We start from the raw sequence: 18307 nt of genomic DNA on the forward strand, positions 1-18307 counted from the left end.
GAGAGGTTTTAGGAAGGTGTGTCACAAAGTCCATGGTAATTTGTTCCCATTTCCATTGTGGGATTTCGGGTTGTTGTAACATTCCCGAAGGTTTTTGATATTCCGCCTTTACCCTTGCACATGTTGCACATTTACTTACATACACGGCTATATCCTTTTTCATACCAGGCCACCAGTAAAATTCTTTAACATCCTTATACATCTTATCAGTACCTGGATGAATAGAATATTTGGATTTGTGTGCTTCATCAAGAATCAACTTTCGGAGTTTATGAATTGTTGGAATCCAGACCCGGTTTTTGTAATAATATACTTCATCAATTTTCTTCTCAAAATTCCTTTCATTTCCATGTAATTCTTCTTTTTCTAGCTGATCTGCCTTCAAGGCCTCATCTTGTGCAACGCGAACTTGTTCGGTTAGGCTACTTTGAACAATCATTCCGAGTGCTCGTACCCTTAATGGTTTGATTCTGTCTTTTCGGCTTAAAGCATCAGCTACTACGTTAGCTTTACCCGGATGGTATTTAATCTCACAATCATAATCATTTAACAGTTCTACCCATCTCCTTTGTCTCATGTTTAGCTCTTTCTGATCGAATATGTGTTGTAGGCTTTTGTGATCAGTATAGATGGTACATTTAGTGCCATACAAGTAATGTCTCCAAATCTTCAATGCAAAGATAACTGCTCCCAATTCCAAATCATGGGTCGTATAATTCTTTTCATGTACTTTTAATTGTCGGGAAGCATATGCTATTACTTTCTTTCTTTGCATCAGTACGCATCCTAAACCTTTACGAGATGCGTCACAGTATACCACCAATTCTTCAGTTCCATCTGGAAGGCTTAATATTGGAGCCTCACATAACTTCTGTTTTAACGTTTGGAAGGCCATTTCTTGTTCTTCTCCCCATTCATATGCTCGATCTTTTTGAGTTAGGAGGGTTAGAGGTTGTGCAATACTTGAAAAGTTTTCAATGAATCTTCTATAATACCCGGCTAGTCCTAAGAATTGACGAATTTCTCTTGGTGACTTAGGCACTTGCCAATTCTTAATGGCCTCAATTTTACTTGGGTCTACTTGGATCCCTTGGTGGTTCACAATGTGTCCCAAAAACTGTACTTCTTGTAGCCAAAATTCACATTTGGACAACTTTGCGTATAACTTCTCTTGCCTCAATAATTTTAAGATTTCCCGCAAATGTTGTTCGTGTTCCTCCTTACTTCTCGAGTATATCAAAATGTCATCGATAAACACTATCACAAACTTGTCAAGGTAAGGTTTGCAAATTCGGTTCATGAGGTCCATAAACACTGCAGGTGCATTTGTCAACCCAAACGGCATAACCAAAAATTCATAGTGACCATACCGAGTTCGGAAGGCTGTTTTTGGTACGTCTTCTTCCTGAATTCTTACTTGATGATAACCAGATCTAAGATCAATTTTTGAAAAATACTTCGCACCTTGGAGCTGATCAAACAAGTCATCAATTCGAGGTAAGGGGTATCTATTCTTTATAGTCACTTTATTCAGTTCCCGGTAATCAATACACATTCGAAAACTCCCATCTTTCTTCTTACAAACAACACTGGTGCTCCCCACGGTGAGTAACTAGGGCGAATAAAACCCCTGTCCAGTAATTCTTGTAACTGGTTGGACAGTTCTTGCATTTCAGAAGGCGCCAGTCTATAAGGTGCTTTAGCAATGGGTGCTGCTCCCGGTATCAAGTCAATACGGAATTCAACTTGTCGGGTCGGTGGTAAACCAGGCAACTCATCAGGGAATACATCTGAATACTCGTGTACCACTGGGATGTCTTCCATTCGTTTCTCCTCGGATTCCTTAACTGTTACACTCGCCAAGTATAACGTACAACCTTGGCGTAAATATCTCAATGCCTTAAGTTGAGATATGAGGGGCAGTACCGTACCAGATTTCTCACCTTGAACAATCATAACTTCATCATTCGAAAGAAGTATTCTAACGGTCTTATCCTTACAGACAATTTCAGCTTTATAATTAGATAGCCAGTCCATACCGACTATAATATCGAAACTTCCCAATTCCACTGGAAGTAAATCAATAAGGAATTGGTGGTCGTTTAGGATAAGGGAACAGTCTCGGACTATTCGGTTAACAAGTATAGACTTACCGTTAGCGAGTTCTATAGTATATGGTTTTGTTAGTTCACTAACCGGCATATTTTCTAAAGGTAAGAAGTTAACAGATATGAAACTTCTATCGGCACCCGTATCAAACAAAACTGAAGCATACTGACCCGAAACTAAGAATGTACCTGTCACCACATTCGGATCATGACGCGCTTCACCCGGTCCTAATACAAACGCGCGTCCCCTAGCTGCGTTGGAGGTTGATGCTTGTGCTTGGTTCTGCCTTCTCACTGTACCCGGGTTCAAATTAGGGCAGTATCTCCGAAAGTGTTCCGTACTGCCACATTCATAACAGGTACGGAGGTTCGTGGTAGGTGGGGTTTGTTGGTTGAGTTGTGGGCGGGTTGGTTGAGGTCGAGGGAGTTGAGTTGATTGCGGTGGACGGTTAACAGTGTAGGTGGGGGTTCTACAGTTGGGGGCATAGTGTCCCGTTCTTCCACACTTTTGACAAATGATCGGTTTGCAATCACCCACATGATGGAAGTTACATCTTTTGCACTTCGGTAACGTCCCTTTATAGGTCTCTTGTTTAACATTAGAACTGGTCATGGCATAACTTCGGGTATTCAGACGAGCCCGCTTGTTTTGAGGGTTTCCTTGCATTCTTGTCCCATAATCAGTTCGTTTTAAACTTGTTGTTTCACCTGGCATCCTTATCACTCCACTTCTCATCAGATCAAAAGTAACGACACCCGTTTGAGATACAACACTTTCTAATGTCGGGTGGGCAACTGAATTCACTATACTTCTCACAGCAGGGGTCAGTCCCCAGATATAACGTTCAATTCGCTTCGCTTCCGGTGTAACTAACCATGGAACTAAGCGGGACAGTTCGTTAAAATGATTCGTGTATCCCACATGGTCCGCTCCTTTCATTTCCAGATTCCATAACTCGTGTTCCAACCTCTGAATCTCACTTTTAGGACAAAAATGCTCTAACATGAGGGTTTTTAATTCAGTCCATGACATACGATTAATAGCATCTTGTCCCCTTATTTGGACTACCGTGTTCCACCACATCAGCGCTTGGTCTAGAAACATACTGGTAGCAAATCTGACCACGCGGTTCGGTGGACACTCACTAATATTAATTACTGATTCGGTCTTTTCTATCCATTTGACCAGTCCGCTAGGTCCTTCAATACCCTTAAAATCAACCGGTTTACATGATGTAAATTGTTTGTATGAGTACTCCTGACGCGGGGTTCTCGGTTATTATTATTATTAGTTGTGTTAACAACCGGTACAGGGTTCGGGATATTATCAGGGTGCACAACAGGTTCTGGGTTCCCAGTGACATTCATAGTTGGGAGAGTGTTATTATTATTTATGACATTATCAGTATTCACCGGGGTAGTAACACCCGGGGCTACATTAGTGTCCGGCGGAGGTGTATTAACAGTGGCCGTGGTGGTGCTCGTAGGTTGATTAAAAGTATTGTTAGCACGTATGCCTGCAGTGACTTGTGTTACAATTGTTGGTATCACTGCTTGTAGTTGACGAGCAATCATTGCGGCCACTTCCGCCTCAGACAAAGTGTTTGTTTTCTTCGGGGCCATTCTATAGAATAATCAATTATATAATAATCAATATTGTTTCACTATGATTAACACAACTTTACAATATTACAGTTTCACAACACATAACTATGCCAGAGAAAACACATTTGTATTAATTATAATCATTACTGTACATATGCATCCAAAATTAGCGCATAGGCTTAACCTGGTATAGGCCAGCGCTTGTATATGCGTATCAAAATTTGTCACTAAGTGACATGTAGACTTAACCCGATAAGGGCCAGTGCTTGAAATAGTACTAAACCACAAACAACTCCCTAGTCAGCCCAACACGCTGTAACAAAATGCTGCCTGGGATATCAAAAGACTATATACATACGGCTAAACTACTATGTCCTATCCGTTCTTTGCAACATGGAGCCACAACCAAACAACAGCAGCCACTAGGGCCGCATTAACTGCTAAGCATACCCCCAGTAGTATCATCGCTCGATCCTGACGCCCGTGGCTGTGAGCACTGGATCTTTGCACAATTCTGATTTCTTGCTGCATGTACCGCATGTGATCTTGCATATCATATCTATGCAGGTTTAGGTTATTTATAGAATGTGATTGGTCTAAAAGCTGATCAGTCGCTAAACCAAACCATGCTGAATCAGAATGACGAGGTGGCTCGGGTACCGGGGCGGGTAAACCCCAAGTAGGAATAGGTATCTCAGTGACCTGGACACGTGATGTTTCTCCCCTATGGTACGTAGATCGAGGTAGGAAAGAGGTGTGCTTAGGTGGACGCACTGAAATGCGAGCAGTCTGACGGTTTCTAATAGTGGGTGGGGGTACTGGTGCATGCTGTACAGGTGGAGTAGGGGATCTGGGTGCTCTAACAGGTGAATGATAAGCACTAGTAGCTCCCTGTCCTGCAACATTCCTAGGGGATTCCCTAGGGGGATAGGTGTCACAACGATAACCCGATAAGTCGGGTTGATCCGCGGGTACCTCACGTGGAATTACCGCATCTGCACCTTCTTCCATTTCCTCTGGTTCCTCCTCAGTTTCCTCTTCCGGATCCTCCTCTTCCTCCTCAGGCCCTGTTGGTAGGGTATTAGGTAAACGATCAGTAGATCTTGACATATTCCTGCACAATTGTTAGTGATAAGAATAATATCCTTCTATATTAATCATATTAAAATACATGTCAGTATTTATACACATAAGCACAAATAATCGTTTACATACACATATATTTATCTATTATTATATTTTATACACATATGTTGCTGTTTTTACCTATTCGATTGTTTATCGACTTCTTCTCGAATTTCCTCGTACAAACAAGTCTGTTATTACGTTCCGGACCATAATAACCCACTAGTCCATTCGCGTTCATCACGAGAATCATTCGTGTATATTATTTAATATTATTTTATTCCCAGAGTTAATCGAGCCTACGGTTATCTTAGGGTATCCTAAGGGACATCCTAATTCTTTATAACCAATGGCTCTGATACCAACTTCTGTCACACCCCGATTAGGTAGTTGCGGAAGCGTAATACGGGAATGTAACAGATAACACTGGTATCAACAACATTGTTTATAAAGAAATTCATAAACTAATTTACATTATATTACATGGGTAGGTACTATGTTTACAAACTAGGTGAAAAACACATAACCGGTTTACGAGCTTCTTATTCGGTATTATATCAGCGTCTATTCACAGCTATTCAACTTTCTTTCTAACACCAAGCATGTAAGCAAATCATTCCACTTTTGCTTTACTTGAAAAGCATGTTAAAACGGGTCAACTACGTCTAGTTGGTGAGTTTCAAGTTTCACGAGTATCAATGAAATCAGTTCACGAGTTCGTAAAGTTTACAGTGTGTATGTATATATGTCTGTGTATGATGTATTATACTAAGCCACAAGTGAAACCGAAACGAGCTAAAACACATGGCCTCCACTGCCCATGCACTCCCGTTGGCATTTAACAGCCACTTTGCCCCAAGTATGTACTATGTCTAACACCACATAGCAGTATGTAAAAATATAATGACAATGTGCAACTGGGTTTACATATGTTCCGGCATACCCCACCGGCTCTGTCAGTTGGGTTTGTCAAACCGATAGTACTATCCACACGTCACCGGCACGAAGTTAATCACTTGTGTTTGTGGGGACTTGTCAAGTGTTAGTACTTAGATAATCCACATCATCACACGTTTTCAAGTATATCAGTTTATGTAAACATGCTTTTCACCCCAAAAGTTCGTAAAACAGTTTAGAAAGTGGGGGTCGTGAAACTCACCTTATCGTAGTTCGCACAGAAATCACGTATCAATAAGTCAGATGCCTCGTTTATAGCCTGATTCCTATAAACGGTATCGTATCGTTATTACTAGTACAGTGTTCAAGCTAAGTCGGGCTGTATAGATAATCTGGGTATAGCTGTTAGGCCCAGAACATGACCATAGTCTTAGATTGTGACGTTGTATACTATGAAATGTTTAAAACTGGATTTGGCTCAGTTTCACCGTTTTCCGAGCCTAGCTCAGTTGATCGTTTATACGTTTCGGGATTAGGTAAGATCACATAAAACTTAAGTAAATATATTGATTAATAAAATAATTTGATTTATGAAAGAATTTTAAGGTTTCGGTGTCTGGTTTGATCGCAGGGTTTGTTTCCGTTTTCACACGGGTTTGATTATACAAAACGCGCACAATCCACCCGATTTGTCCGGAATTCCCGTAAAAAGTTCGTTTTTATCAATATCATTCAAAAATATGATATTTGACCACTTTTGACATTTTGACATACCAGTCAGTCCGTTAAACACAAAACTGCCGGTTTCGTTAAAACAATTATAATTTAAATCTTTGATTAATCATAACTAAATATGTACTTATATATAAATTATGAAAATTTTTGTAAAAATACATTAAGACATGGAGAATTTTATAAAAATATTTTCAGAAATTTTATGATTAATTATTTATTTATAAAAATTCATTTAATAGGTTATAATCGTGTAATAAATGGCCCGTTTATATCAAACGACCTCCGAAAAATCCGATAATTTTTACAAATGGCCTCAATGTTATTACATAGCCCCTGCAAAATTTCCAGAACCTAACTCTTTTGACAAAATGCCTTTTTGTGCGTTTTTCGGCTGTTAAAATTCGGTTAAGCCATGATTGCACAAACCATACTTAGACATTTCCAATGATTCCCAAACTTTACCAGTGATCTTACCATCACATATTAAACTCCAAAACCAAGTTTCATAATTTTTCAACATGTTTAACTATTTTTCCCAAATAAACGCTCATAAACGGGAATAAATTCACCAAATATTCTCCGTTTATCGAAAAATTACCAAATTTGAACAGAGACTCATTTATATGATCCCTAATGTTCCTGCAAGTTTTCACAAGCTAACAACAAGCACGTCACAACCTAATACTAAACAGCCCCTAAACGAGTGTTACGGGTTTACCTTGTCGGTTTTCGATGAATTTTGCTAGCTTAAACGACTTTCCGGGTCTCGGGTTGCAAACTCAGTATATCTACATATCATATAACATCAAACCAAGCATAAATCATCCATGTAACAGCCTTGATAATTAGGGTTTCGGTTTTGGGTTCAAACCGAACTTTCTAACCGTAAAAACGTTGTATTCATGTTCTAATCCGCGTTTTTGACCAAAAAAGTATATGTTCCTGATTTGTAAACATGTTTAACATCAAAACATGGTTTTACTTGATTTTTAGGGTTTTTGGATGGTTAAACATGTTTAAATTTAACTAAAACATGTTTATAAGTTAATTATATGGATCAAACTTGGTTAAATCTTCACAAAACTTGATCTTACCTTAGGGTTTTGAAGAGGAGCTGATAGAACAGGGCTGGAGCTGCTATGGACTTCAAATTTTTGTATGTTATAATGAATAAGAATGCTTAAGGATGAAGTTATATAAAAAAAAAGAATGTATAGTTTGATGGGTGTTTCGATCGGAACCTTGGAGGCCCCATAATGGGCTGTTTTGGCCCATCAATTTAATTATACAAGCCCAAACATGAAAAGCCCACTTCAAATTTAGTTCGGGTTCGGTTTTTCGCAAGAAAATTAATTCGGGTGTGAGAAATATCGCAAAAACGAGTGTTTTTCAGCTTATTTTTGTAAAATAAGAAAAACGTACTGACTCGTTGTAAAATTCCAAAATATTTTCACGGATTGCTTAGAACATGTCATATAAGTGTTTTATAAATCTTTTTCGGCTTAACGGATGCTACAATGCTTGTTTTGATATTAACGATTGCGTTTAAGCTTATAGCGTATCGATAAACGAAACCTTTTTCGTTTAAAGAGTTTTAAACGCACTGGGCCTAAATATCAATATGTTAGCCTCTATAACATATATATAACTCGAATATGACCCCTCAGTATGTATACGGGTCATAATTAGTATCGGTCGGTTACTCGTTTACGCACTACGAATTAACCGATTTATCGTTTACTTGTTACGTAATGAATATAGTATACCTCGTTTTATCATGAATGTCACAATGATGGATAGCTAAGTACGTGAAGCAAAGAAGGCTGGAATACCCGAACCTCTACCCAAGGATAACATGAGCGACGACTACTATGAGGCTTTCTTCAACCAAGACCAATACTTTGACCGAACCAAGCCAATATATTTCCCTGGAACCAATAATTTTCCAATCAACTTACCTATAGTCCCCCCCATGCCACCCGTCAAGCATACCCATGTACCACCCTTCCGAAGTTCCAACATATCACCCTTCCGAGATTCCAACATATCAACCATCTGAGATCCCACCATATTACCTATCTGGTGCTCCGACATACCTTCCACCAAATCCTCACCCATCGTATGCTTTCCTGTCCAACCGACCGATAAAGGAGGAACCTATGTCCGACTCGTTCGATTGGATGCAATGCCATTCTGACCAACGAAGGTGGCACACCGGAACCTCTGACTTTGACTTTGTTGACTCCCGCCCCAAAAACGGAGAAGGATCATCCCACAAGCCTAAAATGAGAGTCATGATGCCATACAAAAGTTTCTGCATGCCCTCGATTATAAAGGAGACTGTCCAGCTAATGGAAGAAGAGGACCCTGAGGAAGAAGAAGATGCGGAAGAAGAATCTGAAAAGGACCATAAAAAAGAGTACCCAGAAAACCCCAATGAAGTGACAACACCGGTGGAAGAACCATTCTTTCCTCAAAACCCAAGTTATGGCTCCGTTGATCCTTATGTGCAATATCTCGAGGAACTTTAGAACAAAGCGTCATCAAGCTTCCCACCATACCAAGGCGATATTCCATTAATTGAAGACCAAGCTGACGAAATCCGCCAAAAAAATGAAGCTGTCGAGACATTTTTCAACTACCCATCAGATGTGACTTCATCTCCATACCCGAATCCAAAGAACCATTACGACGTAGTCATGATGGGGTACCATGATCCACCACCCCGCTATGGATACCCAAACGAGATCCCTCAATCACAAGAGGAGCATTTGGACCGTGCCTTGCATGAAACAGATGACTTAAGAAAGAAGATAGTTGTGGATGGAAAGAAAAAGAAAAAGATAGGAGAAAAACTTCTACACAAATGTAATAAGATGATGAAAATGGTGAAGAAGTTTATAAAAGATTGAAGAAATGAAGAAATAAAAGTTTATGTTGTGAAGGATGTATGTGTTAATATAACTTTGATGTTTTGTAATATGTTGTGAACGTATGCATAGGAAGATATATATACATCAAGTATGGATGTATATATAAGTATGTGTAATGTAATAATTCATATATATATATCTTATAAGGTATATATATGTGTTAAAATAAATAAATAAAGTGTATGTTTTAAGACAAGAAATTTGTCATATTTCTGTTAAAAAGAAAAAGTGATAAAGAAGATAATGTCTCAACAAAGTAACAACGATGAAGCTTCTCGAAAAGAAGCCGAGAAAAGAAAAGAAAAAGGGAAAGATCACGAAAAAGAACAAGAAGATAAAATTCCGGATAAATACATGAATTAAATACAACAAATGATTAAAGACACAGTTAGGGAAGAATCTATAGCTAGATCTCATTCTAGGCAATCTAAACATTCCCAATCTGTTGAACTCTCCCGAAAATCTGTTAAATCCCGTTTGAAACCGTCCCGTGTTGAAGAGAGTGTTCACGAGTCAAATGTCGATGGTGAAGTTAGACAAGAGTTAAAGAAACTTAAGATAAGTGGTTGTTCGTTCAAGGACTTCAAGTACTTTGGACCTAAGGAATTTTATGGCGAAAAAGGCGCCATTTCTACTGTAAGATGGAAAGAGGAGATGGAGTCGATAGTAATCATAAGTAAATGTTCTTATCAAGAGAAGATACAATACTCCACCCAGATTTCCAAAGGAGAAGTTTTAGAATGGTGGAACACGTTGATTCTGAGTAGAGGAAGAAAAACAATGTACAATCTATCATGGGAAGAATTCAAGGAGATGTTGATGGCGAAATTTTGTCCGATGCATGAAACCGACCAGATTCAAACCAAATTTCTCAATCACAAGGTCATGGAAATGAACCTCCGCGAATACAACACCAAATTCCACGAATACTGTCGTCTTGTTCCCCAGCTGGTTAACCCTGAGTCCAGCAAAGTAACACGATACATATGGGGATTGCCGCGGGAAATCCGCGACATGGTTAGGTCTCACCTTCCTTAAACTGCCGATTCCGCGATGGTGTTGGCTGGATATGGGCGGCCTTGTCCGCAACAAGGAGGAAGATAAGAAGGTTATGTTGACCAACAACCAAGGGAAAACTGGAAGAAGCGCCCACTTCAAAGGCAAAGGCGCAAATCAAAACCGAACTGGATTTAATTCAAATTCTCCGTTCTACAAGAAATGTAGGAAGCACCAAAGAGGGCAATGCCGACATGTTCCATCTTCTGCAGCAACTTTCTGTGAATCATGTCATATCCTAGCCACGTAACGGCCGATTGCTGGAAAAAGAAAATGACCTGCTACAACTGCAAGGAAATGGGACATCTGAGCTTTAAGTGCCCCAAGAACAAACCCGCGACTGGTGGTGTGGGTGGAAGTGGTCAAGCTAAGAAGAGCAGTGCAAGAGTCTTTGTCCTTGACACTAAAAAGGTTGCTGACATGCCCGAAACCATCACCGGTACGTTTTTAGTCAATGACACCTATGCTAGGGTTTTGTTTGATTCAGATGCCAATTTAAGTTTTATAGATTATAACTTTTTTAGTCTATTAAATGAACCTTTAACAAAACTAAATAAAACTCTAAACATCAAGACTGCTAGCGGAGAAATAATTAAAATCTCCGAAACCTTTGAAAACGGAAAAATTCTTTTAGCCGGTTATATTCTGCCCATTCAATTATTTCCTATGACTCTTGCCGGTTTTGATATTGTACTTGGTATGGATTGGTTATCCAACAACCATGCTCGTGTCATTTGTAATAGCAAAACCGTCGAACTTCAAGCCCCTAATAAACGAACCATTCGAATTGAAGGGGACAAAGACGCTGGCCAAGTTAGCATAATTCCATGATTAGAGCTAACAAATGTTTGAATCAAGGATGCTTAGCATTCATGGCCTATGTCACTGAAGAATCCAAATTGAAGGAAATAAAAGACATACAAATTGTTTCTGATTACTCTGATGTTTTTCCCGATGAACTTCCTGGAATCCCTCCCGATCGTGAAGTAGAGTTTAGGATCGATCTCATTCCTGGTACTGCTCCGATCGCCAAAGCACCATATCGCTTAGCGCCAACTGAGATGAAGGAATTAAAGAAACAACTCGACGAGCTTCCAGAGAAGGGCTTCATTCGACCTAGTTCATCACCATGGGGAGCGCCGATACTATTCGTCAAGAAGAAGGATGGATCCATGCCTATGTGTATCGATTATCGAGCATTGAACAAAGTTACCATCAAAAACCGATATCCACTCCCTCGAATCGATTATTTATTTGACCAGCTCCAAGGCACAAGCTTCTTTTACAAAATCGATCTTCGTTCTGGTTACCATCAACTCAAAGTTCAATCCGAGGATATTCCGAAAACTGCATTCCGAACAAGGTATGGCCATTATGAGTTCACCGTTATGCCATTTGGACTTACTAATGCGCCAGCCGCGTTCATGGATACGATGAACCGAATCTGTAAGCCTTATTTGGATAATTTTTTTATCGTATTCATCGACGGCATACTTATTTACTCTAAGTCTAAGGTTGATCATGAAAATCATCCCCGAACTTTACTTGAAATATTTAGAACCAAGAAGTTGTACGCCAAGTTCTTGAAATGCGAGTTCTGGTTGCACGAAGTGCAATTTCTTGGACACATCATCAATGTCAATAGTATGCAAGTGGACCCCTCTAAGATTGAAGCTATCTCTAAGTGGGAAATTCCAAAGTTGCCAACCGAGATTCGAAGTTTCTTATGTTTGGCCGGCTATTATCATAGGTACATCAAAAACTTTTCTTGCATAGCCGTTCCCCTTACTTCTTTGACTCACAAAAACATTAAGTACAAATGGGGAGCTAAACAACAAGAGGCGTTCGATATACTTAAACAAAAACTCACCAAAGCACCTATACTGGCCTTGCCAGAAGGTACTGAAGACTTCGTTGTCTTTAGTGACGTGTCTCATTCCAGATTAGGATGCATACAAATGCAACGAAAGAAAGTGATCGCATATGCCTCTCGTCAACTCAAGGTACACGAAAAGAACTATACAACTCACGATCTAGAGTTAGGTGCCATAATTTTTGCTTTGAAAATATAGAGGCACTATCTCTATGGAGTAAGATTTATCATGTACACCGATCATAAAAGCTTAAAACACATCTTCGACCAAAAAGAGCTTAACGTGCGTCAACGACGATGGATGGAAACTCTCAACGACTACGACTATGAGATCTTTTATCACGAAGGCAAAGCCAACGTTGTGGCCGATGCCTTAAGTCGTAACGAATATGAAAAGCCAATAAGAGTTCGAACATTAAGACTAGAACTTCGAGTAGATCTTCTCGAACAAATCAAATCCGCTCAACTCCAAGCGATCAATGAAAACAAGATCTCTGATGAAAAACGTAATGGCATCATTGACTCGCTAGTCAATGGTGACGATGGTATCCTTAGAATGGGAAACCGGATTTGGGTACCAATTGTTGGGGACATGCGTGAGAAAATTATGAATGAAGCTCACAAGTCCAAGTACATGATGCACCCCGGTAGTGACAAAATGTACCAAAATCTTAGACCGAACTACTTGTGGAATGGGATGAAAAAGGACATCGCTTCGCATGTTGCGAAATTTCTAACATGTTTAAGAGTTAAGGCTGAACACCAAAAGCCGTCAGGATTGCTTTAGCAACCCGAACTTCCCTTTTAGAAGTGAGAGTTAATAACAATGGATTTCATCAGTAAACTCTTGAAAACGACTCGACAACATAATGCTATTTGGGTTATTATGGATCGACTAACAAAGTCCGCACATTTCATACCCATTAATGAATCGTACTCAATGGATAGATTAGCGCTTATCTATGTGAAAAACATAGTTGCTTTGCATGGAGTACCGTTATCTATAATCTTTGATTGAGACAGTCGTTTTACGTCTCATTTTTGGAAAAGCTTCCAATAAGCGTTAGACATAAAGTTGAACCTTAGCACCGCCTATCATCCACAAACTGACGGGCAGAGCGAAAGGACAACTCATATGTTGGAAGACATGCTCGGCGCTTGTGTGATAGACTTAGGTGGAAGTTGGGACGACCACTTACCCCTAATGGAATTATCATATAACAATAGCTATCACACGAGTATTCAAGCCACACTGTTCTAGGCGTTATATGGTCGTAAATGCAGAACGCCCGTGTGCTGGTCTGAAACAGGAGATAATCAATTATCTTGTAACACCGCGTCTTTTACCTTCTTTAATTTAAGCTTAAATATACTAACTTAGAAAGTACAGGGACCAAAAGTGTAAATTCTGAAAATAGTGTCCCATCGTGGTACGCGACAGGGTAACACTCAACCCATCGCGTAGCGCGACGGACTTGGTGAGTCACCGGACACGTGTCCAACACCGTGTCAACACGTGGCGCAATGTGACAGGCCACGTGTCACCACCGCATAAGGCGGCGCAATATTGTGGCGCTGCGGTACGCGACCGGTCCCAAGGAACCCATCGCTTACCGCGACGGGGTCCTGAATTCGCCTATAAAAGGGGGTGACAAGCATGAGCTCCATTCATCCCAAACACACCTCCATTTACACACACTTAACCTCGAAAGGCGTGCCCCATTGCCGTAACAAGCCGACGTGCTGTTTTCTCATATTTCGTGCAAGAAACGAAGTTATAATCAAGTAGCAATCACTTAAGTGAGTAGATCAAGATCCTGCCTTTTTTTATTATCAATCTAAGCATTCGAGTTAAGGTAGGAGTTATGTTTAAGTTATTTGAATTATAGCTTAGACTATCAATCGAGGCTATGGCCTTTAACCTTGATCGTATTTTACAAACATTCATTCACAATAAAGTTTTCATAAACGTTACTTCATGACGAAGTAATGTTAAACTAAAGATATATATTTTAACGGGCATGTAGTAACTGGAAGGGGGATATCACTAGTAGTAAGTTTCTTGCCTAAGGAAAAGTAATTCGCATAAATCCCAATCAACCGAGGGACCCGTTTACTTACCTGGAGAAACTTACCAATGTGATAGAACCTATTAGGCCAAAGCATGCTATATCAAACGTCACATAAAACAAGTGTTTTCATTCACAATCAAAGATAAACGATTTCAAGGTTAAGCTTACAATCATAGCTTAACATCATTCAAAACATTCATACAAACCTATTTATGTATAGTTTAAGTATCATTCACAATCAATCAATCAGACAAGATTTCCAACACTGACGATACAGGTGAATACGTTCAAACCTTTTCAATCAGTCAAAACATATTTTTACTCAATAAAACGTTCACACGCCTAGGCCCTAAGTGTGGGTGTGACAGGTTGGTATCAGAACCATCGGTTTCAGCGAATTAGGTATTAAACATTAGTACCTAGGCTTTAACCATTATTATTACTATTCGTAGGGTTAAGATAGGATTGGTAAACCTCCTATCCCAAATCAAACTAAAGTGCAGATGTCTTATATTAACTACTTTGGTCGTAGACACCGAGTAGCCATACGATCAGTACCGACAATCATTCACGAACCATCCGATATGGAAAGTAGCAATAGTTACTACACTAGCTTTTTCAATCACAATCAACCAATCAATCCGGTGTTACCGTACGGGAGTCAACCTGTGTATCTCCCAGGCAGTCAACAATGTTCGATCGAAATCTCTGACAATACCGAGGACAACGTTCCCCAGTATTACCTTTCCGACATTCCAACATACCATCCTTCCGAGGAACAGGAGGTGCAGAGTAAAATCAAGCAAGAAACTGAATTGGAATCATCAAGCTGGATGAATTGTCACTCGGATCAAAGGAGATGGCAATTCGGATCACCACCATTGGGTTATCAATACCAGATCCCACCGACCACAGCTGAACCAAGTCGGAAACCAAAAATGAGGGTTACAATGCCCCATGAAAAGATAACATTTCAAGCACCAATCAAGAATCCTTATAAATCCGAGGAAGATCTCGAGGAAGAGGAGGATTCTAAGGAAGAAGTGAGGAGAATCAATATCCTTATTTTCCGTCTTATAAGGGATCAATACCATCGATCTCCCAGCAAGCAAAAGAGATTCGGGAGGAGGCAAATCTCATCGAGGAGTTTTACACCAACAATATCCCTGATGAAGAAATGCATGCATACGTTGCTAACCCGCATCTCTATCCACAAGAGAATGCTTATCTCTTTCCAGCCGCATCCGCACCAACGGGATATCCGAACCACCCGCCAAATTCGGTGATGGACGAGCTGAGAAACGAGAAAGTGGACAAAAAGAGAATATGAAGAAAGATTGCCAAGAAATGTGACAAGATGATAAATCTTGTTACAAAATGGATTAAGGATTAGAAATCATAGCTATGTACTGTTGTACTTGTTATGATCTTTTTCTTGTAAGATAAATAAATGTAATATAAAGTGTGTCTTTTCTGAAATTTTTTTTTATTCATGTAACAGCATGTCTAAAGCAAATAGTAATCAAGAAACTCAAGTAAACAATAAAGGAAAGACAATCGAAGAAATCATGCAAGAAAAAGTAACTGCGGAAAATATACAAGCCATACCACAAAATTATGTACTTGGTATCCGCGATCTAATAAAAGAGGCTGTGAATCCAATCTATGAAATATTAAAACATGATCAAAGTCATACAGCCTCACATTCTAATAAGAGAACAAGTCGAAGCAAAAGCGAATGTGCTACTTCAAAAAGAGAATCAAAGAAAGAATCTAAAAAGGAATCGGAAAAGAAGGAAAGTAAGAAAGAGAAAGAACCTAAAAAGAAAGAAGCGAGTGATGAAAGCTCGACTGCTGAAAACGACCTCCGTGAAAAGACAAAGAAACTTAAAATACATGAGGGTTGTGATTTCAAGGTGTTTAAAGTCTATAACCCCAAAGAATTTCACGGGGATAAAGGAGTAATACATACCCTCCGATGGTTGGAGGAAATGGAATCGATTGTACTAATAAGCAAGTGTACGGAAAGAGAGAAGGTGCAATATACCTCCCAGATGTTCAAGGGGGAGGCACTAGAGTGGTGGAATACCCTAATTGGAATCAAGGGTAAAGAAAATTTATACAATCTACACTGGTCAACATTAAAAGCTATGGTAATGAAGAAGTTCTGTCCGATTAACGAAATGGATCAGATTCAAACCAAGCTGTGGAACCACAAGGTTATGGGGACCAATCTCAAGGAATATAACACCAAGTTTCTTGAGTATTGTAGAATCGTGCCTCATTTGGTCACTCCTGAAATCAATAAAGTGACACGATACATATACGGATTGCCAATCGAGATTCGTGACTTAGTTCGATCACATATGCCGACCACAACGGAATCTTCCATGGAGTTGGCCGGATATTTGATGGACGGGATGTTGAGGAACCGAGAAGAAAAGAAGAAGGATGATGGAAAAACAAGTGTGGGTGGAAAGGTGAAAAAGACGGAGAAGAAAAGACAAGGGGGGATTTGTGTATAGTCGCCACATTTGCAAGTCGTGCGGTAGGAGACATTTTGGTAGATGTCTTCGACCAACTAACGCAGTGGTATGTGGATTCTGTAAGAAACCGGGCCACTCGGAAGCAGATTGCCGGAAAAAGACAGGAGTATGCTTTAAGTGTGGTGAGAAGGGACACTATAGTACTGAGTGTCCAAAGAAGAAGACAACGGTAGTGACGGTGGGTGCAAGTGGCAGCGGTACAAAGACCGATGCCAAGAAAGGAAACGCTCGTGTCTTTATGTTAGACACTCAAAAAGCAGTTGACATACCGGACGTGATCACCGGTACGTTTCCTATAAATAATGTTTATGCTAGAGTTCTATTTGACTCGGGTGGAAACCAAAGCTTTAAAGATTATAAATTTTGTAGTATACTAAATGAGCCCTTAGTTAAATTAGATAAACATTATGAAGTCGAGACTGCTGATGGTAATGTAAGTAGAATAACCGAGGCTTTAGATAATGCCACAATTTCTTTAGCCAATCACGTCATACCTGTCCGATTGTTACCCATGTCATTAGCAGGTTTTGATGTAGTTTTAGGTATGGACTGGTTATCATTTAATCAAGCCCGTATCCTATGTAAGATAGAGCCATCGACATCCGAACACCCAATAATAAAACCATTCGTATAACCGGAGATAAAGAAGGAGGAAATGTAGGAATCATTTCTAAGATCAAAGCAAGTCATTGCATAGGTAAAGGATGCCTCGCATTCATAGCTTATGTAACCAAAGAACCCGAACCAAAGAAGATGGAGGAAGTGCCAATCGTGTCCGAATTTCAAGATGTATTTCCTGATGAGGTACCAGGAGCCCCGCCTGATCGAGAAGTAGAATTTAAGATCGACCTTGTGCCAGGAACATCACCAATTGCCAAATCACCTTATCGTCTAGCGCCAACGGAAATGAAAGAACTAAAGAAATAGTTATATGAACTGTTGGAGAAAGGATTTATACGACTGAGTTCGTCACCGTGGGGGCCACAATTTTGTTCGTAAAGAAGAAGGACATATCAATGAGGATGTGTATAGATTACCGAGAACTGAACAAGGTCACGATCAAGAACAAGTATCCATTACCAAGAACAACGACTTGTTCGATCAGCTTCAAGGAGCAAGTTGTTTTTCCAAGATTGACCTAAGATCGGGTTATCATCAGTTGAAGGTACAAGAAGAAGATATACCAAAGACAGCATTTAGAACCCGATACGGACATTATGAGGTCACTGTTATGCCTTTCTGACTCACTAATGCTCCAGCAGCTTTTATAGACATGATGAATCGCATTTGCAAGCCATATTTGGACAAGTTTGTTATTGTTTTCATTGATGACATCCTTGTTTATTCAAAATCCAAA

This window comes from Bidens hawaiensis, unplaced genomic scaffold (assembly GCF_021521415.1).
Source record: "Bidens hawaiensis isolate Kalapana, Puna unplaced genomic scaffold, B.hawaiensis_p1.1 tig00033487_1, whole genome shotgun sequence".
Classification (NCBI taxonomy): domain Eukaryota; kingdom Viridiplantae; phylum Streptophyta; class Magnoliopsida; order Asterales; family Asteraceae; genus Bidens; species Bidens hawaiensis.